The sequence below is a fragment of the Narcine bancroftii genome, chromosome 7, assembly GCF_036971445.1.
Source record: "Narcine bancroftii isolate sNarBan1 chromosome 7, sNarBan1.hap1, whole genome shotgun sequence".
In the NCBI taxonomy this organism is placed as follows: Eukaryota; Metazoa; Chordata; class Chondrichthyes; order Torpediniformes; family Narcinidae; genus Narcine; species Narcine bancroftii.
The window spans coordinates 204001092-204027095 of NC_091475.1; the positions used below are offsets into that span (position 1 = coordinate 204001092).

The 26004-nt window shown below is 43.0% G+C and overlaps 1 long non-coding RNA gene across 2 annotated transcripts in view; it reads left to right on the top strand.

Annotated features, from left to right (window-relative positions):
• The first annotated feature begins 553 nt into the window (after positions 1-553).
• The window catches only part of LOC138740156 (uncharacterized), a 66058-nt gene continuing 40607 nt past the window's right edge, over positions 554-26004 (top strand). Inside the window, exons 1-2 of one of the 2 annotated variants that reach the window (XR_011342710.1) lie at positions 554-1069; positions 17871-18216. This is a non-coding gene — a long non-coding RNA (uncharacterized lncRNA). Of the gene's footprint in view, positions 1070-6462; positions 6545-17870; positions 18217-26004 lie in introns of those variants that run through there. The other variant, XR_011342711.1, reaches the window with a different exon arrangement.

Sequence of the window (26004 nt, forward strand, 5' to 3'; positions counted from 1 at the left end):
TATCTTTGATTCTGGATATTTTTAATTGGTCAAATTTAAATTTTGCAGCTGCCCTACTGGAATTTAAACACACATTTCTACGTTGCAATGAGGAATTTGCACATTCTCCATATGACCGTGTGGGTGTCTCCTCCCACATTCAAAAGGTGTTCAGGTTGGTAGGTTGATTAGTCACTGTATATTGTCCCTATTGTACAGGGGAGGTAAAGATTCCATTATTTTAGAATGTAATATACATGAAATTCTTTAACTTTCTCTGACGAGGAAAGATAGAGAGTCACCACTTTTTCACCACAGCTCACAGAAATGAGGCTCTAGCAAGGATTGAACTCATGACTCCTGGTTTATACGACCAGTGCTCGAACTAACAAGCTATCAGAGTTTAGTATAGGGAATTTTGAGGCTGGGCTGGGAATCCCAGGATTTGCATTGTATCTGCAGTCATGACAATTCTGAATGTGTCTTCTTCCTCCATGATAGCCCCTTGGGATTCCAGTGTCAATGGTTGTTGGTGTTACCATCAACTATTATGACGTCACATTGATCCAGCAGGCTGCAAGAAGGAAGTTAACCTAATGTGCATCTTTCCAGAAATTGTGGGTTCAAGGAGAACACATTCTGGAATCAGGGAGAACATATATGAAGGCAAAACTCAAATTGACATGGCAAGGTTGAACATTTGATGACCGAAGGAAAATTCACCAAGAATTTTCCCATCAAAAAAGAAGAGCAAAGTTTAAGTTCAGCACAGACAAGATGGGCCGAAGGTCTGCTTCTGTTCCATTGTGTTCTTTGATTCTTCACCAAGTTCCACCTATTGTCTGCAAGCCCCACCTAACCCTTCCTTCCAACCTCATTATACTGGCGATTTCTACCCCCTCAGTCCTGAGGCAGGGTGGGTGGTTGATAATTGTAACTGAAGATTCTGATTTTGTGCTGGTATGTCCCCATGGCAATGATTCTAACAGTGACCTAGAACTGTGATTCTCAACACCCTTTTTCACCCATGGACAACCTTAACCAGTCCCTTCTTTACCAGAGACCACCCATCGCAGACCGTAGACTACCGGTGAGCTGGAGTAGGGCTGACCACTGACGGGATTTTCTGTTTTGTTTTGGCGGGAAAGATCTGAGGGAATGCTCCTACTGTCGTCAGGTTTACAGCCTTGTTGCATGAACAGAATTTAAATTACTCCCATTCTCATACCCAGACCACCACTGACAAGAACAACCATCTCTGGGTGTCCCTTCTTTTCAAAAAAAAACATTTAATTTTGGTGACACAAAAGAAAGCAATTATTTCCAGCGTTACAGAAAATGTTCACAATTGAGAGAAAAATTCTCTCTATTCTCTCTGATTCATGAATACTGCTCAACTAACTTTTCTTATCTTCATTCAATCAATACCAGTTAAAAGGAAGATAAGTATTGCTTCTTCTTTTCATTATGTAGAACTTATGTTTTGTGGCTAAATGGTTTTTTTTTAGAATTGATTTCCAGCTGCAGGGTTGTAGGCATGAAGAAAATCCAGGGGGATAGATTTTTTCCATGCTATATATTTCTGGAAAAGATCAACATAGCAAAGTTTTCACTGCAGGCAGTGGTTCCACCAAATTCATGATTCATATCCCCTTGAGCCTGGCTTTAAATACTCACATCAATTCATACGGTGAGCAGATATAAAATGACTGTATCAGCAGGTACAGTTTTGGTCACTAATGCAAAGTTTTTATAACTCGGGGATAAACTGCCGCAGCAGCCAGCTCTGGGAGACATACTTTACGAGTTTACGAAATGCTGTGTGAACACGGTTTGTTCTTGTTTGAGTTAGCGAGTTTCCAAAGACAAAGCCATCTGTTTTGCCAAACCAACTTGTTCCACATGGCAGATTTTTGTTTAGAACTACAGTACTTTCACGAGCCCATGCCACTCAATTACACCCAATTAACCAACATCCCCTGTACATCTTAAAGGGGGGGGGGGGAGGAAACCAGACCGCACGGAGGTAACCAGCGCAGACACAGGGAAAATGTATGCACTCCTGGCAAGACAGTACCAGATTTGAACATGGGTCACTGGCACACTAATAGCATTGAGCTAACCTCTATCTCTACTACTCCTTCACTTTTCTGCAAAGTATTCATGTCATTATATCCTGATATCTCCCAATCTCTGGTTCGGAATGAATGGTTCTTTCCCCTTCACAGGTCTCAGGGAGGCACATTTCAAAGGTCACCCACTGTTCGAAAGAAGAAAGTTCTCCAACTTGTGCTCTATGGCAAAACAGACAAGCTGGACATGATGAACGAAAGAGAACGAAAGAGAATTGCTGGAAGAGGTCAGTGTCCATGGGTAGAAATGGTGAGTGAAAAATTCCCATGTAAACTCTTGATAAAGAGTCGAAATATTGACTGACCATTTCTACTTGTGATCGTTATCCGACCTGCTGAGTTCATCCAGCAATTCTGCCGATTCGTGCTTTTTTTTCTAGACATACAGCGCAGTGACAGGCCCTTCCAGCTGACAAGCTGTGCCTCCTAATCACTCCTGATTTAACCCCCATCCCTGTATGTTTCAGAGGGTGGGAGGAAACTGGAGCCCCCAGAGAAAACCCATGTAGACACAGGGAGAATGTCCAAACTCCTTACAGACTGCTATAACTGCATTTCGCCAACTGCTCTGCTAACTGTGTTGCCTGTGGGATGGTAATTCCTGGTTCGAGGTTCCTCAGTCAAGGAACACATCATTCTTGTTCAGACCCATAGGAATTTTGTACAGTTCAAACAGGTTGACATTTCCAAATTCCAGACCAGGCAGCTCAATTTTTTCTCCAAAGTAAATCCAACTTGAATCAGTTCTGGGAATCTTCATGCTTCCCATCCCATCCCAACATCCAAACTGCTTCCAACCTACTCATCTTCATCAGAGACTCTGTGAATCCAAACCACTTCACATGCATACCAATACAAAGACCCCACATCACAAACTCAATGACCCCACATGAGCCAATCAGTTGGTCCCACCATGCCCATTCAATGATCCTTCCCAACATCAATATGGCAAAGCTCCCCATCTAGGCTGCAACCTGCAGACCTCCTTAACCTTAACCTTAACCTGAATAGTACCCATAACCCTAGGCTAACCCTATCTCTATCCTTAACCCTTCCCCTAACTTAACCTGTAACCAAAACCCTTTTCCTTACATTAATGCTAATCTTAAACCTATCCATAACCTTAATGTTAAAGGCAACCTGGACCCTCTCCTTAACCCTATCCCTACCTTAACCCTAACCACAACACTAATGCTAATCATCTAACCCAAAGAAACAATCTCCCAACATTTCCTCATCTCCAAATACATGTACGTTGCAACACCATCACTTTTTATTCTTCTAAATTCTAGTGACTAGAGACCCATTCAACTCATTCTCTGAACAATACACAAGCTCTCTCATGCAGGAAAGGGACCACAATGAAAACAAGGGGAAAATTAATGTTGGAAATGTAAAATAAGTACAAACAGAAAATGTTGGAAATATTCGGTAATCAAGGCACCTTCCATGGAGAATGAACTTTGCAGATTGAAGACCCTTCAGCAGAAATGGGAAAGAGTGAAAACAAGTTTGCCTCTGTCCATCATATTCCACCTCTGCCTGGTTAGCCAATTTCATGTGGGACCCCATCCCATCTTATCCTCCTTACACTGCGCCTATACACTTTCCTCATTTTTAATGAAGGATTTCGGCTCAGAATATTGACTATTTTTCTCCCACTGATGCCGCTTGATTCAATGAGTTCCTCCAGCAAATTGTGTTCAGCTACACTTCAATTCAGTATTTGCCTGAGAACTAGAAAACATACTTGTCTGACAGAGTATATAGAAATGTTTTTGGGAGATAAATTGGGAAATGTTTGTTAGAGTAGATTACATCAAACACTTTAAAACAGATCTTATTTTAAATACTGCAGCTCTGCTAATGCTAGACATATCGGGGCCTCACAGCTTTTGCAAGAGCTTTAGTGAGTGCCTAAGAGACTTCACAAATGTTTACAAAATGAAACAGATGAAAGATCTTTCTGGAGCCACAATTGTCTGGAGGAGAACTTGCTGTTCTCAGAGGGTCATGTGGTTTTGCAAGCAGAGAGAGTCAAACAGGCTTTTCTCTCTGTGCGTCAGAGAGAGAAAGAAAGAGACAGAGATCATTTGTACAGTGTTACAGCCAGCAACAGTAGCTGGGACTGGAACAGGACAAGCTGGCAAGCTTATGGAAAGTCCAGATGTAAGACGGCCTGGTCAAAGCCCTTGTGGTTCATGCAAGAGGAGAGGACTGGCTGTCTAATGTTTCATTTGGAATAAGAAACCAAAAAGGAACTCTGTGGTGATCTGAAAGAGAGAGGTTATCATCAGGAGAACCCTGAAGGGGTAAGTTCCATCAGCAAGTCACTGGAGTGGCTGATAGATGTACATCACTTATGGATATCCTGGAAAAACAAATCTCTCTCTTAAAATCAACGGGAATCTTCTTGAGTGGTAACCATTTCGAGCACCAAAGCCTGGTGAACTTTATAAATGTTAAATTCTGTGCACAGAACAAGAGTTGCCTGCAACCCTTGAATTTGGAGGAATGAGAAATGAGATTGGACTGTGAACCCAAATAACTTTTCTGAATTTACACACACATTACACACATGTGCACTTAGAATTAGAAGGGGATTAAGTTAGGTTAAGTAAGTCAAAAGTGATAACTAACCATTTGTCTTGATGAATATCTATGGCTGCTGGGTTTTGGGGTCCTCTGGGCTCGTAACATTTTATGGGGGCTTGTCCGTTCGGATTGAAAATTGGAATTATTGTGATTTATTGGAAAAACAGCAGCAATGGATGTTGATACAATTTTGTCAGAACCATCATCTGCAGAGCTGTCAAGAAACTGATGGTTATTTCTAAGGCATTAAAACTAACTGACGTTAAGCATTGGATGAGGAAAATACAAATACAGAAGATTAGAGTGGAATATTGTATAGGTGAGGGAAAATCTGTTGAGAAAGACTTAGAAAATTTTCCAGAGGATAGATCTTTTGAATTGCAATTTGAATTGGAGAAATTGAGGTTGGAAGAAGAAAGAGAAAAGCAGAGGTTGTTAGAGGCTGAAAAACAGTGGATATAGGAGGCAGAGAAAGCTGAAAAAATGGAAGAAATTTGAGTTAGAGGGAGCTGAAAGACAGAACGAGGGAATTGAAAGGACAGTTTCAATTAGAGAAGATAAAAATTGAGATGGAGAGAAGTAAGAGAAATGAGGCTGTAACTCCTGGGGGGGAGGTTTTGCCTAGTAGAGAGGTAAATCTAGTTCCTCCTTTTGATGAGGGAGATATAGATACATATTTTCAGCTTTTTGAAAAGGTTACTGAGAGCTCAAGATGGCCCAAAGAAAATTGGCCTCTTATGCTCCAAAGTTTTAGGGTCCTCTGGGCTCATAACACTTGATACAAGTCTTTGGGTTCATGACTCGACTCTAATTACCAGAAATAAATTCAATTGTAATTTATATGGAGTTAAATAGTAGGGTGGCCTTTCCAAATTTCCAGATAAATGAGTACATGGTCATAGGTTACCAACTTACCACAGCGTGTTTCAAAAAAAATATATGTATATTTTTTATAACATTTAAATCATATTGCTAAAACAACAAATGCAAACAGATGATCACCTTAGTTATTTAATAGAATAAAAATTCCAACATGAAATTTTTTTTGTCCATATATATCGAGCAAAAATTCTAGCTATTTCAATATATCCTTATTATTCCTATTTAATGATTTATCATTCTGCATGTAACATATATTCACATCGTACCAATAAAGAACTGAAAGAAATGAATATGGAGGCTCACTCACCCTCCTTTAAAGCCCGCCACTACTCCACTTGATGACAAAGCACTGCCGATCACACCATTTCCCCCATCTGCGGGCCCACCTCTCATGTGCCAACTGGCCCCAGTGAACGTATCCACCGCACGTACCCTGGCCGACCCCAATACTCCAATCTATCACGCATGCAGCAGGCAGCACTCGCACATGCCTGCAGCAAGAAACATGGCCACCCATGGCCTATGGTCTCCGCTGCATTTAACAGGTGAGTGCCCCCTCCCTTGCCCTTTTCTGCAGTTTCTGCCCCTACACGCCCAAATGGAGGACAAATTAACATCTACCTCGAGGTGGCAACAGACGGAGGGCAGAGGACATCTGGACTCTCCAGCCTAAAACCAGACATCTGGCCACTTTAGCTGGGAGTGTAGTGGAAAAAAGTGCTGGAGAAACCCACATCATACCATTTGTCTATTGTATGCTAGGTTTCATTAGTTGGGAGATTGGGTTCAGGAGTCATGAGGTGATGTTGCAGTTCTATAAATCTCTGGTGAGACAACACTTAGAATACTGTATTCATTTCTGGTCACTTCATTACAGGAAGGATATGGAAGCTATGGAGAGGTTGCAGAGGAAATTTACCAGGATGTTCCCTGGATTGGAAAATAGGTCTTATGAGGTAAGGCTAGCAGAGCTTGGATTTTTCTCTTTGGAGCATAGAAGGATGAAAGGTGACTTAATGGATGTTGACAAGATTATGAGAGGCATAGATAAGGTGGACAGCCAGCCGCGTTTTCCCACCAGACACCTGAGGACATCTGTACAAAGTGACGGGAAGAAGATTTAGGGGAGACACCAGGGTTAAGTTTGAACACAGAGAGTTGTGGGCACCTGGAATGCATTGCAAGGGTGATGGTGGAGGCTAGAACATTAAGGGCATTTAACAGTCTCATAGACACATGGATGACAGAAAAATAGAGGGTTATTAAGAGGAGGTTAGATGAGTACTTTGATGTGAGGGGTTGGAGGGTTATAGGCATGGGAGTGGGTAGGTGGAACTAGGTGGAGTTTCACGTAAATTGGTGCGGACTAGAAGGGCTAATATGGCCTGTTTCCGTACTGTAAATTGTTGTTATATGGTTATTAGATAGGAAGGGTTTAGATCAGTGGTTTTCAACGTTTTCTTTCCACTCACATACCACTTGAAGTATTCCCTATGCAAAGTGCTCTGTGATTAGTAAGAGATTGCTTAAAGTGAGTAGGAAGGGAAGGTTGAGAATCACTGCTCAAGACCCAATTATTACTGAAATATTTTGCTTGAGAAAAATTGTCATTTGGAGTTAGGAAACCATGCACATAACGAGTCAATGAGGTACGATTAAAGCAGTGGTTTTCAAACTTTTTCTTTCCACCCACATCCCACCTTAAGCAATCCCTTACTAATCACAGGGTGCCGATGGCATAGGGAATACTTAAAGTGGCATGTGAGTGGAAATGAAAAGGTTGAGAACCACTGGTTTAGAAATTTTTGGTGGGTATATATAGGTTGGCGCATCATTGTGGGCTGAAGGGCCTGTACTAGGCCACAGTGCCCCATGTTCCATAGGAAACAAAAGATAACCAACGTTTCAAGCTAAATCCAGACAGGTTCTGCTTGTCTTCACATTACTTATTCTAACTTTGCAGGTCATATTGATTGGGTCTATATTTGTTTGAACAGCATTGCTTTCCTTATTTTATGATAATGAACCTGTTATTCTCTGCTTATCTTTCTCGAGCTCTGCCTTGTTTGAATCGCTTCTCTCCATGACCTGCCATAATGTTGTATCTATCTCAAATTCCTCCCATTCTCCTCCCAAGTTGAATTGAACTGAGCTCAGTCAATGTTCCTCCCTGCATTAGGAACTCAACAGGGCATTAACATGCTGTGGAACTTGACATCTTTCTGTTGTTTAGCAAGTGGTTGGCTGATCATTTTCCCATTAACTCCCCTGAACAGCCTTGTAACACTTGTTTCTTCAGTGATTCTCTGACAATTCTCATTGATCTCTCTGTTGTAATGTTTGTCATTGGGTGATGTGGTGAAATAGGCATGTGTTTTATGTAATTTTGCTTCAGAAAACAATCAGGTAGATGTGAGTGATTCTGGGAATCATTGCTCAAGGATAATTATTCTCATAAACTGTGTCATTACAAAATCCCAAAGCTTTTATCGTGTACTCTGTTGAAATATAAGACAATCAGAATTCATCTTGATCTGTTTCTTTAGACATACAGCACTGTAACAGGTCCTTCTGGCCCACAAAACCATGCCACCCAATTGACCTACAACCCCCCATATGTATTGAAGGGTAGGAGGAAACTGGAACACCTGGACGAAACCCAGGCAGACACGGAGAGAACTTACAATCCTTACAGACAGCATGAGATTTGAACTTGGGCCGCCCTTAGCATTTCACGGACCATGCCACCCCGTTTGGAGTGACATTGCATGAACAATAATAAGCTTTCAATCTGGGATTCACAATAAACAAGGTATACATATTAGAAAGCTCTCTTTGCCCATTTCCAACTCCGCTCCATCCTCAACATTCTTTGGAGCGACTTCATCCCTAACGTCGAAGTACTCGAGATGGCAGAGGCCGACAGCATCGAATCCACGCTCCTGAAGATCCAACTGCGCTGGGTAGGTCACGTCTCCAGAATGGAGGACCATCGCCTTCCCAAGATCGTGTTATATGGCGAGCTCTCCACTGGCCACCGTGACAGAGGTGCACCAAAGACGAGGTACAAGGACTGCCTAAAGAAATCTCTTGGTGCCTGCCACATTGACCACCGCCAGTGGGCTGATATCGCCTCAAACCCGTGCATCTTGGCGCCTCACAGTCCGGCGGGCAGCAACCTCCTTTGAAGAAGACCGCAGAGCCCACCTCACTGACAAAAGACAAAGGAGGAAAAACCCAACATACAACCCCAACCAACCAATTTTCCCTTGCAACCACTGCAACCGTGTCTGCCTGTCCCGCATCGGACTTGTCAGCCACAAACGAGCCTGCAGCTGACGTGGACTTTACCCCTCCATAAATCTTCGTCCATGAAGCCAAGCCAAAGAAAAGAAGAAGAAGAAAAAATGTAACTTTGCTGTCTGTTGATAGTATATATTCCTGTCAGATTTCAAGCTGTCTCTAAAATCCAGGTCAGTAAAAAGCACTTCTAGATATTGACTTTATCCTCCCCAGAATGTTCAGTGTAAAGCCCTTTTTTAGCATACTCGATATGACAGCTCTCGGAGTCCCCATTTAACAAAACATTCTTGGAAAGTTCATAAACCCCACTTGGAACCAGTCCAGATCACGATCAGTGAAGAGTGGAAAGAACATCTCCTCCACAATCTCCATCAGTACCAGAGCGCCTCAGGGCTGCGTTTTTAGCCCCCTGCTCTATTCACTTTACACCTTCGACTGTGTGGCTCCGTACGACAAATCTACAAATTTGCTGACCATACCATGCTAGTGAGCTGTATAAATAAAAGTGATGAGTCAGCATGCAGGAGGCCGATTGCAAACTTAGCTGAATGGTGCACCAAGAGCAGCCTTGCTCTCAATGTTACCAAAACTAAGGAGCCGATTGTTGACTTCAAGAAGTGAAAGCTAGAGGTGTACAAACCAGATCAGAAATGGAGAGGGTGAGCAAATATAAGCTCTTTGGAGTCATTATCTTGGAGGATCTTTCCTGTACCCAACACATTAATGGCATTGTGAACAAAGCACATCAGCACCTCGACTTCCTCAGGAGTTTGTGGAGGTTTGGTATGACATCAAATACCCTGGGGAATTTCTTCAGATGCGTGGTAGTAGATGTGCTGACTTGACCCTCATTCGGTCTGGAATGAGGACACCAATACCCCTGAGTGAAAAGCCCTCTCAAAGGTAGTGGACATGACCCAGGACATCACAGTCAAAGCCGAGAATATCTACTGGAACCCTGTCATTGGAGAGCAGGACCTCTGTTCTCGATGCTGCCATTAGGAAAGAGGTAGAGGTGCCACTGTCCCTAACCCTAACCCTAACCCTAACCCTAACCCTAACCCTAACCCTAACTGTCTGTAAGGTATGTTCTCCCCGTGTCTGCGTGGGTTTCTTCCGGGTGCTCCGGATTTCTCCTGCCCTCTAACAATGTACAGGGATTGGAGGTTAATTGGTGTATTTGGAGGGGGGAGGCACAGACTAGTGGACCACAAGTGCCTGTTACCTTGCTAAATGTCTAAACTAAAAATAAATTTAAAAAATTGTGCATTTAACATGATCTGTCATTAAAATAACTGATGAAAAATTTTAAATACCAAAAATAATATTTAATACCTCTCTTTTAATTTTTGCACTGATTCTCTGGCTGAGCATTAATGCACTTGTGATAGCTATTGGTTCATCTTGTTGATAGAGCATAGAACATAGAACACCCTCCATGCAGTCCAGACCTATATATTCCTACCAAAAAAAAAGAAATCCTTCTTACCTTGTAACTCTCTATTTTTCCTTCATCTTCCTCTACATGACGCTCCTTAATTCCTAACATCCAAGAGAGCTTTCAGTCTAAGTGCAATTTCACAGAGATCCCCATCAGTTCACAATCCTATACCTTTTACCTGTTTGCCATTCTGAGGTCCTGTAACATGGAGGGTCTCCTCACTGGTCAAACAGGAAGCACTTGACTGGTCGAAGGTCACTTCTCCTTGTCAAATGAAGTCAGATATTATAGCCCAGACCAAGCCACTATCCCCCTCACCCAAAGTCAAGTGACTCGATAGCTGGGGTAGCCTCCAGACCCAGGTGTATAAAAAAGCAGCACATCTCTCTCTCTCTCTCTCTCTCTATGTGCTTTGAAGGGTGGATAACTAGATATCTTCTTTAACCCATGTGAAATGCCTGCATATCAGAGGGGGGGGAGGGGGAGCGTGACAAGTACTGTTTATTCTAACCCTCAGTAGTTCTAAATACATTCTCCAGGTGTTCTTAGTTCAGTGAATTTGCATGTTAGCGACCTCGGTTTGCGGGCAGGCTTTCAGTGTCCGGTTTTGTGTAATTCTAAATAAAATTCGTGTTTCTATACTAACACGTGTTCAGTGTTGTAACTCTTTGAAATCTTCGACTCTGTTACCACCAATCCATCTTACATCAACTTTGCTGTCGTTGCATGATTGAACAAAATCTGACGCATTATACCACGGTGAAGAGTTATCTCAGTTCTGCAAAATTTCCTAGCCACGAGAATTCTGTCCACATTTTCTTTGACCCAATGCAATTACCTATTATTTTAAAGAAACCAATACTTCCATGCAAATGCACTCTTGGTTCTTTTTGAGGCTTATCAGGTGTTTGCGTTTGGGCCCTAAATACTTCCAATATTTGATTTTCTTCTTCAGTACTTATCAGTAGCCCCTTTTACACAGCCTCTTCAAGGTGGGAATATTGTACCATGTCACTCTGTGTAAAATGTACAAGCACAGAATGGGGAAGAGGGACATTGTAGTCCTGCCTTAAAGCAGCAGAGGTAGTCACAGCGCCAGATCGACATCAACGCAAAATGGGGAAGTTGGCGTACTAGATACCGACGCTGTTGTGTTACACGTCATGCCTCTTTTGCTTCTGCAATGCCGCCCCACTGACACACTGGGACAGGATTATGCTGGCGCTGTTTGGTTTAGTGTAAACAAGCAAAGCTGGCTTAAAGATAGGTCTTCTTTACGGCAGTATTGCAGGATCTCTGTGTAAGAAGGGCTAGTAATTCCTAATGATCGCATTGACAGCAATTTGTTACTTGCAATATCTTATCCATTGTTCTCTGGAAGAACTTTGTTGATAGATGCACATTTATTCCAAAGAGAAATCGGATTAGTAGGTTAATTGGACACATGGGTCTATTTGGGAAGTGCGGGCTTGTGGGCAGAAGGGCCTGTTACTGGTGCTGTAACTCTAAATTAAAACAATAAATTAAAATAATTGAAAATGAAAATTTCTAAATTAAAATTCTCCCTCGAGTACTAATTGACAAATATTCTAATTTTTCATATTAACAGAGGAAATGCATGTGACAGGCCAAGTTTAGTGAAAATTTTGGTGAAGCAGGTAAAGGAAACCAATCATTATCAGGTGCCTGGTTCAATGCAACCTTGTAATCAACATTTCTTTTAGACATACAGCATGGTAGCAGGCTCTTCCGGCTCACAACTCCATGCATCCCAATTACACCAATGAACTGCAACCCCGGTATATTTTTTAAAGAGCGGTAGGAACCCGGAGCACCCACAGAAAATCCACCAACACACGGGGCAAACATACAAACTCCTTATAGATAGCGCCTGGTTCGAATCCGGGCCACTGGCGCTGTAACGGTATTGCACTAATCACGTACCATGCCGCCCACTGCCGCCCGTGCAACGGAATGGTCTTGTCTACTTCAGGCATGATTGCAACTGGCATTGCTAGGTAACTTTGGCTTGTCTTCATTGGAGCTCCATTTCATTCTAATTTATCCAACGTCATCTGAATCTTCAAAATTTATGGATTGTGCAAATGGCCAGAGGCTTATATGGGCATTGTAAACCTATAATACCTGGGCAGGCACCCTGGAATATTTCTGTCTGCCTTCTGAAATGTACATCCGAACTAGGGGGTGATGCATCCTGGCTCAGTACATCTTTCCACTGTTGGGTTTCAGGTTCGATATTCAATATCGGTCAGTTGGCATAGTCACTTGGCTCACCACGGTGAATCGCTTACATTTCATTTGGCCGAAAGTTTTCAATAATTCACCAGAACGTGTTGGAAAGTCCGCCAGGCTCTTCCTCAGTGAAATGTATCCTAGCCCATCGATGGCCTACCCTCTGTCAGGTGGAAGCTCGGAGTGATTCACTGACCACTTCACTGCACATCTACTTTGCAGGTGTTTTGATTTCTACCATTACTGCTATTAGCAAAGATGCTCTACCATCTCAGACCCTAATGCTCTCATTGGGTTCAGTGCAATTTAGACTGCTTCTGTGGAGCTTCAGACTGTAGATATTGCCTTGTTCCTCTCTTACACAACAGACTTTCCTTTGTTTCATTGCACTGGCTGACGATGAACAGTACTAATTTTCCTATTAATTATCAAAAATAATTTCTCCTGCTTTCTATAATTCCTCTATTCGTTTACATCTCTCTATGACATTTGTTTCTCTCTTATAATGCCACCCAGATGATCAAAATTACAAGTGTGGGTGAACAGAGGGACCTGGAGATCCAAATCCATACATCCCTCAAGGTCGCTCGCTGCACAAGTTGATAGGATAGCTACGAAGGCTGATGGAATGCTGGACTTCATTAATGGGGGAATGAGTTCAAGAGTAGAGAGGCCATGTTTAACACTACAAATCTCTGGTGAGCATACACTCAGAGTATTCAAGTCAAGTCACCTTTACTTATCGTTCATACCATGCTCGGATGGTAAAAGACCAAACGGTGTTTCTCCAGGACCACTGAACATATTGACATTAATATAAGTTAGAATAGAAGTTAAACACATTAAAATATTAAGTCGTATACAGTAACAGTCCACAGTACCCTGTCCATAAATGTTCTGGGAATTCAGGAGTCTGGGGAAAAAAAATTGTTGCCCAATCTGGATGTAAGGGCCTGAGTGCTACAGTACCTCCTACCAGATGACACAAGGGAGAACAGTTTACATGAGGGATATGTGGAGTCCCTCACAATGTTTAGGGCCTTTCACCTGCATCGAGTGTAGTAGACATTCTTCATGGTAGGAAGAGAGCCTCCAAAGAACTTTTCCGCTGACTTCACTATCCTCTGTAGGGTCCTGCAGTCCGAGGAGGTACAGCTTCCAAACCAGGTGGTGACACAGTTGTACAGGATGCTCTTGATGCATCCTCTGTAGAATAGAGTGAGGATGGTGGTGGGAGAAAAACTCTACTCAGCCTTCACAGGAAGTAGAGGCGCTGCTGGGAATTTTTGGCTATGGAGCTGGTGTTAAGGGATCAGGTGAGATTCTCCACCAAGTGCACTCCAAGGAACTTCATACCCTTGACATCCTCAACGGTGGAGTCGTCAATGGTCAGTGGAGCGAGGTCCCCTGGGGACAACATTATAGGAAGGATGTGGGAGCTATGGACAGGGTGAAGAGGAGATTTACCTGGATTGGAAAATGTCTGATGAGGCAAGGCTAGCAGAGCTGGGACTTTTATCTTTAGAGCGGAGAAGGATGAGAGGAGACTTAATAGATATCTCCAAGATTATGAGAGGCATAGATAAGGCAGACAATCAGCACCTGTTTCCCAGGGCAGGAATAGCAAACACCAGAGAATATGTGTACAAAGTGAAATGAGGATAGGGGAGATATCAGTGTAAGTTTTTTTACGCAGAGAGTTACGGGTGCCTGGAATGCCTTGCCAGGTATGATGGTGGAGGCTGAAACTTTCAGGGTATTTAAGATAATTTTAGACAGGCACATGGATGGAAGAAAAATAAAGGGATAGTTTAGTAGATTTTTTTTAAGGAATGTATGTGTCGGCACAACATCGAGGGCCAAAGGACCTATACTCTACTGTAGTGTTCCATGATCAGCAGATGAATAAATCTTATGTGTAACAGACTATGTTATATTTTATATTGTGTATAGATGTGTTTTTGGAGGAGATAGATTGTGGGACTTTGAAGAATGCCTATAGAGACTTCACAAGAAGGTATTAATTGGACATGCTGTAGAGTAGTGGATTATTGTTTTGGAAAGCAACAGATGAATGGAGTCAGAAGTTTGCGTCCAGTGCCACAATCTGTCTAAAGGCAGTTTGCTGTTCTAAGAAGGTCATGTAGTTTTGCAAGCAGAAAGAGTCAAATAGGTTTTTCTCCAAGTGTGATTGATAGAGAGAGAAAGAGAGACTGCTGGTTTTCTGCAGTGGTTTTTGGAAGCTTCTTGGAAAACCCTATTTTGAAGACGGGTTGTGAGTTCTGACTTCAGCCTGTTCAAAGTCCTTGTGGTCCATACAAGAGGAGATGTCTGGCTGCATAATGTTTCACTTGAAATAAGGGAAACCAAAAAGGAACTCTGTGGTGACCTGAAAGAAAGAGGTTCTCAACTGGAAAACCCTGATGGGGCAAGTTTCTTCGGCAAGACCGTGAAGTGGCTGATTAGAAGAAATCAGCTTGGGTCCAACAAGCAACAAATCTCTCTCTGAAACCCAACATAATCCATCATAGAAAGAAGTGACCCAACATCGACCCCTAGATTCCACTATCATGGAAAAAGTACTGTGATGTTGTACCTTATCCATGGTCTTCATGTCAACCTCAATAAGGACTCCCTTCAACATCTGATGCTCCAGGGTTTAAATAATTCTTACAATTAAGTATTCATTTAGAATTCATTGTAATTCAAATCTTCCAGTCCCAATAGCATTCTTGTGAATCTTTTCTCCAGGCCTTCCACCTTATCGATACACCATGGTGATTGAAACTGAATGCAGCCTCAGCAACATTTGTTGCCATTGTAACAGCACGTCCCAGCTCCTGAACTCAGTGACCTGACCAATGAAGTCAAGTCATGCCTGCACCTACTTCACCACCCTGTGTACTACTTTCACAGAACTATGGATCTCTCAGGCCTCTCTGTTCGACCATGCCTCAAGGGCCTTAGCGTTTACTGTGGAAATCCTGCCCTAGTTTAATAAACTAAAATGCACTTGTCTGAGTTAAAATTCCATCTCCCATTGTCTCACCTTCACAATTTATCGAGGCCCTGTCTGTAGGGAGTTTGCATGGCCTCCTTGTGTTGGAGTGGGTTTCCTCCGGGTTCTCCATTTTCCTCACACCCTTCAAAAGGTATGGGGGTTTTAGGGGGGGACACGGGCTCGTGGCCCATGCTGTGTGTCAAAATTTAGATTTAAATTTAATTTCAAATTTAGCCAGTGCTGCTGTCTAACCTCCACTGTCCACAATGCCTCTAGTCTTGGCACCATCTGCAAATGTACATCGTCATCCAATTCAATAATTCATATGGCAAACAACAATTTTTCAAGCTCATATTCCTCTGGAACAGCAGTGGTCACAGGTGTTCTAATCTGCTTCTTACTCCAGAGACCTCACTGACATCTGGAAAGGGTGGGTTGTCTTGTGTCGGAAGGTGGGACAGGCTAGTGTTGCATCGGTGAAGATTGGAAGAGAGAAGAAGAAGAATCTGAATCAGAATTTTACAAAATCTTGGATGACAGTGGATGTGCAGGGGACTTTTCATTTTTTTGCACGAATCACTGTTTCAAAATAAGCAGTTGCCCATTTAATATAGAAATGAGGCTTTTAATTCTCTCGCCCAGAAGATTGTGAGGAGTTGGAACTCCATTCCACAAAGGATAGAGCAGTGGTTCTCAACCTTTTTGTTTCCACTCACATCCCAAGGCCGTCAGTGCTCTGTGACGAGTAAGGGATTGCTTAAGGTGGGATGTGAGTGGGAAGGGAAGGTTGAGAACCACTGGAATAGAGGAACTACAGTTTATTTTTTAAGACAGAGATTTTTAAAAAGCAAGAAGGTTGGCAAGAATGAGGATTTGAGATTCCTAACAATATCAACCGTGATCTTATTGAATGGCAGAATAAGGGAGAGGACTCCTATGAATAATGATTGGGGGAAGAGTGGGCAGCGAGGAAGGCTTTCAAAGCTTGTAGAGGGATCTCGACCAACTGGAAACATGGGGTGCAAAATGGCAGACGGAATTTAATGTGGAAAAAGTGTGAGGTGTGGTACTTTGGAAAATCAAAACAAGGTAAATGGAAAGGCACTGCGGAGTGTGGTGGAACAGAGGGATAGAGGGATCTGGGAACACAGATGTTTAATTCCCTGAAAGTGGAGTCACAAGTGGATCAGAAGCTTTTGCCACTTTGGCCTTCAGAAATGAAAGTATTGAGAATAGGAGTTGGGACGTAATGGTGAAGTTGTACAAGACATTGGTGAGGCCAAATTTAGGGTGTTGTGCGGAGCTTTGGTCATTAACCTACAGGAAAGCTATCAATAAGATTGAAATGTGCAGAGAAGATTTACAAGGGATTTGAGGAACTGGAGAGTAAATGTAAGTTCTTGGGAGTCACAATCTTAGAGGATCTTTCCTGGACCCAATGTACTAATGGTATTGTGAAGAAAGCAAGCCAGTGCCTCCACTTCCTCATGTGTTTGTGGAGAATTGGTATGACATCAGAAACCATGGCAAATGTTTACAGATTTGCGATGGAAAGTGCGCTGACTGGCAGCTTCACGGTCTGGTGTGGGAACACTAATAACCCCTGAGCGCAAAGCTCTGCCAAAGGTAATGGATGCAGCCAGGACATCACAGGCAAAACATTCTCGACCACTGAGAACATCTAGAGGGAATTCCGCCGTCGGAGAGCAGCAGCAATCATCAAGGATCCACCCCACCCAGCACACGATCTGCTCTCGCTGCTACCGTCAGGAAAGAGGTCTAGGTGCCATAAGACTCGCACCACCAGGTTCAGGAACAGCTGCTCCCCCTCCATCATCAGACTCCTCAACGACATACTCAATCAGGGACTCAATTTAATGATTTTTAGCACTTTAATGATTTTTTTTTCCTCTCTGTATTGTAGTCGGTTTCTTTTCATTTATTTATTTGTTCAGATGTGTACGTAGTGTGCAATTTTTTTGCATGACCCATACCAAGGTAATTCTGCCACGCCCACAGGAAAAAGAATCTCAGGATTGTATGTGATGTCACGTATATACTGCAACAATAAATCTGAGTTACAGAGAAAGGTTAAATGAGTTAAGATTTCATTTCCTTGAGTGTCAGTGAGTGCGGGAGACTATATAGAGGAATACAAAATTGAGGGGTGTTTTTCTAAATGCAAGCAGGTTTTATTTTTCTGTGGAGGTTGGGTGAGACAAGCACTAGAGAATATGGGTTAATGGTGAAAGGGAATATCATGTCAATTCTCTTTCCTCCACAGATGGTGCTCGACCCACCAGGACTGTTTCTTGCACCAGGTTCCAAAGTCGGCAGGTCTCCTGCACTTCATTTGGCCCAATTTGTTTGATCCAGATCAAGTGGGTGCGGATAGTGGTGATGGGAGTTAGGGAGAGAGAAGTGAACCGAATCCAGATCGATTGGAAACAGTTTTAATCGTGACCATTCCCAGTGGACAGCTCGGCTCCCACTGGCTTCAAACGGGCAGAGAAGCTTATCCAGCACTGCAAAGTCCTTCCTTTTCCTCGATCAATACAATGTGACAGTTTCATCAAGTTTATTTGTGGTGTCTCAGGAGAAAAACACGAGAGATGGAAAACCAGCAATTGGTAAATACTGAGCAAAAAAAGAAATGATTAAGGTTTGAGCCCTCATAAGTAATGCATTGACCTTGGATTGACTGAGGGACTTCAGGTAGAAAGTGGGAAAATAGATATTCTGCCTAGTTCAGAAACCTACTGATTACTTCAAGTAAGCAGAGCTGAAAGCTCTTATAAAACCTCTACTGTGCAAACAATCTTGTGTAATGTGTAGGAATGGTTGTAAAAACATTTAAAAATTAACGTGAAATTCACTGCCACCATTACAAAAGATCATTTTCGTGACAGAATGTATGGTTTTCTGGATTTTGGAGCCAGTTAAATTTCCCCTGTTCTGTCCATGGGAGAGAGGCTGAACACCAGGGGATTAGTTACCTCAGTGCTGGGCAAAGAAACTGGGTTCATTTTCCTTGGGGTGTAGATTTAATTGTGGTGGTCAATGTTATGAAAGGTTTGATGGATAGGGAGAAGGACTTTCTAGTGACAGGACTGCAGATTACTAAAGAATCAGATTTGCACTGAGAAGGTCACCATTAAACATCATTTTCTGCATGGAGTTAAAGGCCATAATTGCACATGAATGGGAGGGCGGGAGAGGAAAGAGAAAGGGAAAGAAAGTGGGAGCGAGTGAGATTGAGGGAGAGAGTGAGAGTGGGAGAGAGAGAGTAAGAGAGAGCGAGAGAAAGAGAAGGAGAGATAGCACGAGAGAGAGTGAGCGCGCACGCAAGACAGAGAGAGAGTGTGCGCGAGTGAGTGATAGCTGCATAGGTTGCAGGTTGCCGGGGTATCAAACAGCTGCAGAGAATGCAGGTGGGGGGGGGGGGTGCTGGAGAGCTGGAGGTGCTGCTGTTTGAAAGGAGAATTTGCTGTTGTAAGCAGAGAGAGTCAAACAAGCTTTTTCTCGTTTTCAGTGTGTGTGTGTGTGTGTGTGTGTGTGTGTGTGTGTGTGTGTGAGTGTGTGTGTGTGTGTGTGTGTGTGTGTGTGAGTGTGTGTGTGTGTGTGAGTGTGTGTGTGTGTGTGTGTGTGTGTGTGTGTGTGTGTGTGTGTGTGTGTGTGTGTGTGTGTGAGTGAGTGAGAGAGACAGAGAGAGAGAAGTAGACACTTGACAGTGTCAGCCAGCTGAAGTAGATGGGACTGGAACATGGGCACTCAGTGACTCTGAAAGGACTCTCTTTTGCTTCTCTTTCTCTTTTACTGTAAGGGATACTGGACAACACCAGAGGAGACTCTTTGTCTGCCTTACGGCAGGCAGAAGACAATTTTGTGTAATATTACCTGTTCTATTGCATGACAATAAATCAGGCTGTGCATGGAACTAGAGTGCGAAGGCACCAAGTGAGCCTATGTGCTGAGGTTCTACCTGTCCCAGGTGTTGCAAAGGGTAGGCCTGGCCCTGTTCCCACCCAATACTCCAGTTAGCTAGACTTTGCCACACTACCCGATCCTCAGGGACACACTGAGACTTGGTACAGCCAACGCTAGGGAGCTGTAGGGAAGGACCACAGTCTAGAGTCCTCCCATTGAGGGGCTAAGACCAAGAGGATGTCCGTCAACCAACAGAGGGGGGAGAAATGACAAGGTGCCACGTGGTGGAAATGGGGTATTGAGAGAACAAATGTGACTATGTCCATGAATGGGAATGTATAGAAATGACTGATATTATGGGTTGAATCCTTTTCTTTTTGTAAACATTTTATTGTGAATAAAATATGCAAGTATTCTGTTTAAAAAAAATTACATGAAAATAAATATATGTTGAAACTTGAGGAGGAGGGGGGGGGGTTACCTAAAACTGTTGCGCAGTTAAGTGTAAGGCTGTACAGGATGAATGCAATGGGTGGTGTGACAGAGTATATAGAAATGTTTTTGGGAGGTAAATTGGGAAAGGTTTGTTAGAGCAGGTCACATGCAAACATTTTAAAATGATCTTATTTGAAATAGTGAAGACATAGTGACTTCTCACACCTTTTTGGAAGAGCTTTGAAGAATGCTCAAGAGACATGACTAATGGATTATTGTTTACCAAGGCAACAGATGAAAGAGCAGGCTGGAGGTGCTACTGTTTGAAAGGAGAACTTGAAAGGAAAATAGGCTTTCTCTCAGAGTCAGAGAGAGATAGAATGAGAGAGAGTAACAGAGATCTCTTGTACAGTGTTACAGCCCCCAGACAGCAGCTGGAACTGGAACAGGACAATCTGGGAAGCTTATTGAAAGTCCAGTTTTAAGACAGCCTGGTCAAAACCCTTGTGGTTCATGCAAGAGGAGAGGACTGGCTGTTTAATGTTTCACTTGGAATAAGGGATACAAAAAGGAACTCTGTGGTGATCTGAAAGAAAGAGGTTATCATCTGGAGAACCCTGAAAGGGCAAGTTTCGTCAGCAAGACACTGGTATGGCTGATGGAAGTACATTAGGTGTGGACATCCTGGAACAACAAATCTCTCTCTGAAAACCAACAAGAACCTTCCTGAGCGGTAACCATTTACCTTTCAAGCACCAAAGCCTGGTGAACTTTATAAATGTTAAATTCTGTGCACAGTCTAAGAATTGCCTGCAACCAGTGAACTTGGAGGAAAGAGAAGTGAGATTAGACTGTGAACTAAAGAACTTTTCTGAACTTACACACACATAACATACAGTTGCACTTAGAATTAGAAAGCGGTTAAGTTAGGTTAGTTAAGTCAATAGTGATAAGTTAAAGTTTGAATCTGTTTTCATGTTTAAACTTTTGTTTAAGTAACCATTTGTCTTGGTGAATCCCTATTGCTGCTGGGTTTTGGGGTCCTCTTGGCTCATAACAGTGTTTGACTCTGAGTCTGAGAACAGACACATCAGTGTGGAAATGATGCAAGGAATTAACATCAGGAAGTTCAAGCTTAGACCCACAGACAGACCACAGGATTTCTTCAAAGCAGCTGCATAAGTTGCTGAGAAAACAAAGCATCACCTCACTATTTAGGGGTTCATTGAGGCAGGCCCCACCTGACTACAGTGGGAAAGAAAGCACTCGAATCTGCTGTTGCATGATCTCATACTCGGAAAGAGATAGGGCATTGGAAAGTACGGTTGGACAGAGGGATATGGGAATGCCTTTTCAAAGCTAAAGTAATCCCTATGCCAAAAGTGCTCTATGATTAGTAAGGGATTACTTAAAGTGGTATGTGAGTGAGAAAAAAAATGTTGAGAACCACTGCTCTAGACCCAATTGTTACTGAAATATTTGGCTTGAGAAAAATTGTCTTTGCCCCATTTCCTTTGGAGTTCTGAAACCGTGCACATAACGAATCAATGAGGGATGATTAAAAACAGTGGTTTTCAAACTTTTTCTTTCCACCCACATACCACCTTAAGCTATCCCTTACTAATCACAGAGGGAATACTTAAAGTGATGTGTGAGTGGAGAGAAAAAGTTGGCAAACCATTGGTCTAGATTGTGGTCCTTCCCAACAGCCCCCTCACATTGGCTGCTCCAAACCTCAGAGCATCCTTCAGCATGTACTCACACAGCCTGGAATGCACCAGAGGGCAGGATTCTTGAACTGACATCTGCATTTGCTGAAGGACCAACAGATTTTGGGCAGACCCAAGGGTGCCGTTCACTGAGATGATTGCCTTCCAGCTCTTCTGGATGTCTGTGTGCATCTCCATAGATCCATAGATCTGCCATGCTAGGGAGGGGCCTTGACAAGGACCCTTGCCTCCTTCTCCACGCACTCTTAACAAATCTTCTATCAGCAAGGGGTTGAGCAACCGTTTTCACTCCACCGCAGCCATCTCAATGAAAATGTGCAAGCTGAGAGATGTTCTGGTCCTACAGGAAAGATCTGACAGGGAGGGGCCCTCTCCCTGCCAGCCAGGCCAATGAAGAGGAATGGCTGCGGGGGGAGGGGTGGGGGGTGGAGAGAAAGGTTAAGTTCTGCATCATTTATAATTTTTTGATCTACCTGCAATAGCTTAGACCAAATTTAAACCTCTTTTTGGTGGCTTTTAGGTGGTAATCAAGTCAATATTTTTTTTTGTTGCTTAATCTTTCACAGTCCTTGAAAGTGTTAAAAGGATTCAGGTTCCATGAGATTAGAAAGAATACAAAACTGTGAAGAACAAAGCATTATGTTACTGAACAAAAATCAGATCATTACTGAATGTGGGAGACTGGACTATGAGGCAACATTTATGTCCTTAACTTTAAACACAGTACATACCAATAAGATTATAATAAAAACCAAACTGTAGGCAGCAAAACAATGAAATGTAAGATGATCGTGAGAAGTTCTTCAACTCCTCCCCCTCACTTAGTCATTGAAAGAGAAAATGCAAATACTAACAGCAATCCTCTAATATCCTTAATTGACAACATTCACCAAGGGTGACAGTCTCAGTCTTGGGGTTTGCTGAATCTTGATGATCAGTGGTGATGTTATTTAATACGTTAGAGACCCATCTTGTTGGCGGGGTCTTCAGATGACTTCATTCTAAGTAACAGCCTTGATCAGACAAAGATCTGCAGTCTGTCTCATGACATGGACACCACAGTGACCTAAAGGTGGATATTCAGAAAAGCTCTCCACACATATGGGATTTGGAATATAGAACGTTGTCATAAGATAGAGGAGCAGAAAAAGTCTATTCAGCCCATCGAACCCGCCCCTCAATTTATTCATGAGCTGATTCATTTTCCCAAACTGCCCCGGCCTTTTCCCCATTATTTTTAATGCCCTGGCTAATCAAGAACCCATTAATCTCTGCCTTGAATATGCCCAATAACCTCCACAACTGCTTGTGACAATACATTCTACAGATTTACCATCCTCTGGCTAAAGAAATACTTCTGCATCTCTAAGTTAGGCTAGACTCTCACACCATAGGAAACAACCTTTCTACCGTATAGTACAGACCCTTCTGCTCACAATATTAATCTACTCAACAACAATCTAAATCAGTAATTTGTAACCTTTTTCTTTCCACTCACATCCCTTACAGAGCACCGATGGCATAGGGATTGCTTAAAGTGGCATGTGAGTGGAAAGAAATAGGTTGAGAACCACTGCTCTAAATTATCCCTACCTCACACCTATAATCCTCCATTTTTCTTACACCATGTACTGCCCTATTGCACCAGTCTCCAACACCACCCAGTCAATGCATTCTAGACACCAACCACTCTCCGAGTAAAAAACTTTCCACTGACATCTCCACTCACGTTAGTGAGGACCCTTTGCATTCAGCACACAAATATCTTTATCCCACTATTATCAGGAAGGAGGTACAGGGCCATCAAAATAAAGACTGCAATACTGAGAAATAAACTTCTTACCATTACTGGGAAGAATCCAGTAATTGAGCAAATTATTCCAAAATATTTACATTTATTTGTTTCATATTATAACTTTGCGTATACAGTATATGAGATTATTATCGCCAGTGGGCTGATATCGCCTCAAACCGTGCATCTTGGCGCCTCACAGTTTGGCGGGCAGCAACCTCCTTTGAAGAAGACCGCAGAGCCCACTTCACTGACAAAAGACAAAGGAGGAAAAACCCAACACCCAACCCCAACCAACCAATTTTCCCCTGCAACCGCTGCAACCGTGTCTGCCTGTCCCACATCGGACTTATCAGCTACAAACGAGCCTGCAGCTGACGTGGACATTTACACCTCCATAAATCTTCGTCTGCGAAGCCAAGCCAAAGTATTCTGTGTGTACGCTTTGTAACAGACTATGTTGTATTTTACATTATTTATAGATATGTTTAAAAGGAGATAAATAATGGTACTTTTTTTTAGTGTAGGTCACATGCAAACACTTCAAAACAGATCTCATTTAAAATACTGGAGCTCTGCTCAAGCCAGACAGGCTGGCTGTGAGGGCCTTTGGAAAAGCTTTGGGGAGTGTCTATAGAGACTTCAAAAATGGATTATTGTTTTGGAAAGCAACAGATGAAAGAACTCAGAGGATTAGGTCCAGAAGCGGTGAGAAGGAGAAGCGGAGGGGACAACTCATGGGATGGTGACCGCGACGGTGGACCAGTGAGGGGGCTCCGCGGCTGCTGGCAGTTCGAGGCGTGGAACCCAGAGAGGCTGCGGGCTGCTGGAGACTGGCTCGAAACTGGGTGAAGTGGGTACCAGGTACCTGAAATGGGATCCAAGGGGAGTGCCGAAGGCGCAGAGGGGTTCCTGGCCGTGTCAGAGGTTCGGAATCTGGAACTCAGGTTGCCGATTGACTCAGTGCGGCTCTGAGATTGCAGAAGAGCAGGAGGTGAATCGACGGGCACTCGGTCACTCTGGGGGAGACTCCCGTTTGTTCTCTTTCTCTGACTGTAAGTGGTGGTTCAGGTGATTTCAGCCGATGGCTAATCTGTCTGCCTTACAGCAGGCAAAAAGCAATTTCATGTAATATGATCTTGTTTTATTATAATAACAATAAATTAAATCTTGTATCTTTTGGATCATGAGCACTTGAATGGAGCATTATTGATGATTAGACGATACACTCCTTGAGGCATGAGTTATCCTCAGTGCAAACTGTAAGCATGTTTCTACCATAAATACATCTACAAGTACTGTCTCTAATTGCTGCTCTAACAAAATTATATGTGTCCTGTTCCAAATCACTCATTATACAGATAAGTAAATGTCTGTCAATCTTATCCGAGCTGCACCATTAGTTGATTGCAACAAGGACTGTGCCTGAAGCCATTGTTTGCGCTGGCTTTTATTCCATTAGCGATTTCTCTTTCTACCTTCCTTCTAAAATCATGCATTGGCACAGATGGAACATTTCTGGGATTTGGCATCAACAAATTAGGCCAAAAGGCCTGCTCCATGCTGTGCGACTCTTAAAATAATGTACAATCCTTGAGTGTTTCCAGGAGATGATTTCTTGAAACGTGCCATGTGTATTTGGACAGTGATGAACAATTTATGGTATTTCTCACAGGGAATAAGACACTGAAATAAGAGTTGGATGAAATGACAGAAGACTGACTTAAAAATAGTTTCTTGGCTAAAATTAACTGCACCCACATTGGAACAGAAAACTAAAAAATGTAGAAACAGGCCCTTTTCTTCTTTGAGACCACAAAGCACTTATGGATGGCACATAAATCAGTTTTTACTCTCTCCACATTTCTTTCAACTTTGTCCAGATCCCTCCCACCGCTCGCCCACACCAGCCTCAAGGGTCGGCAGCCAATTAAACCAACCAAACTGTACGACTTTGGGATGCGGGCAATAACCAGGACACCCCAACCCCAGGGGAAACTGAGGAGGTTACACACAGATAGTAGCAGAACTCAGGATTAGACTTTGGTTGCTGGGCCAGTGAGGCAGCAACTCTTTCGGGTGCGGCACTGCTTTTTGTAGGGGATCTTTTTAAATCCAAGAAATCTTACATTGACTGTTACCATCCAAACCGCTTGTCAAAATATTTTAACCAAATACTGATCAATTTAGTGTAAGGGGTGGCACGTTCAGTGTAGAGGCAGGATAATTAGTTATCACCTTGGTATTACAGCACCTTTGCTCCCATATGGCTCCAAGTCAGGTCACCTAGCATCACCACTTATAACTCCTTGAGCACACCCCACCATCCTCAACATCCACTGGGGTGACTTCATCGCCAACATTGAAGTTCTCGAACAGGCGAAGGTTACCAGCATCAAGACCATGCTGTTGAAGATGCAGCCACGCTGGGCAGGACACGTCGCTAGGATGGAGGATCAACGCTGTACGGCAAACTCTCCACTGACCACGGTGACAGAGGGGCTCCAAAAAAGAGGCACAAGGTGTGATAGTAC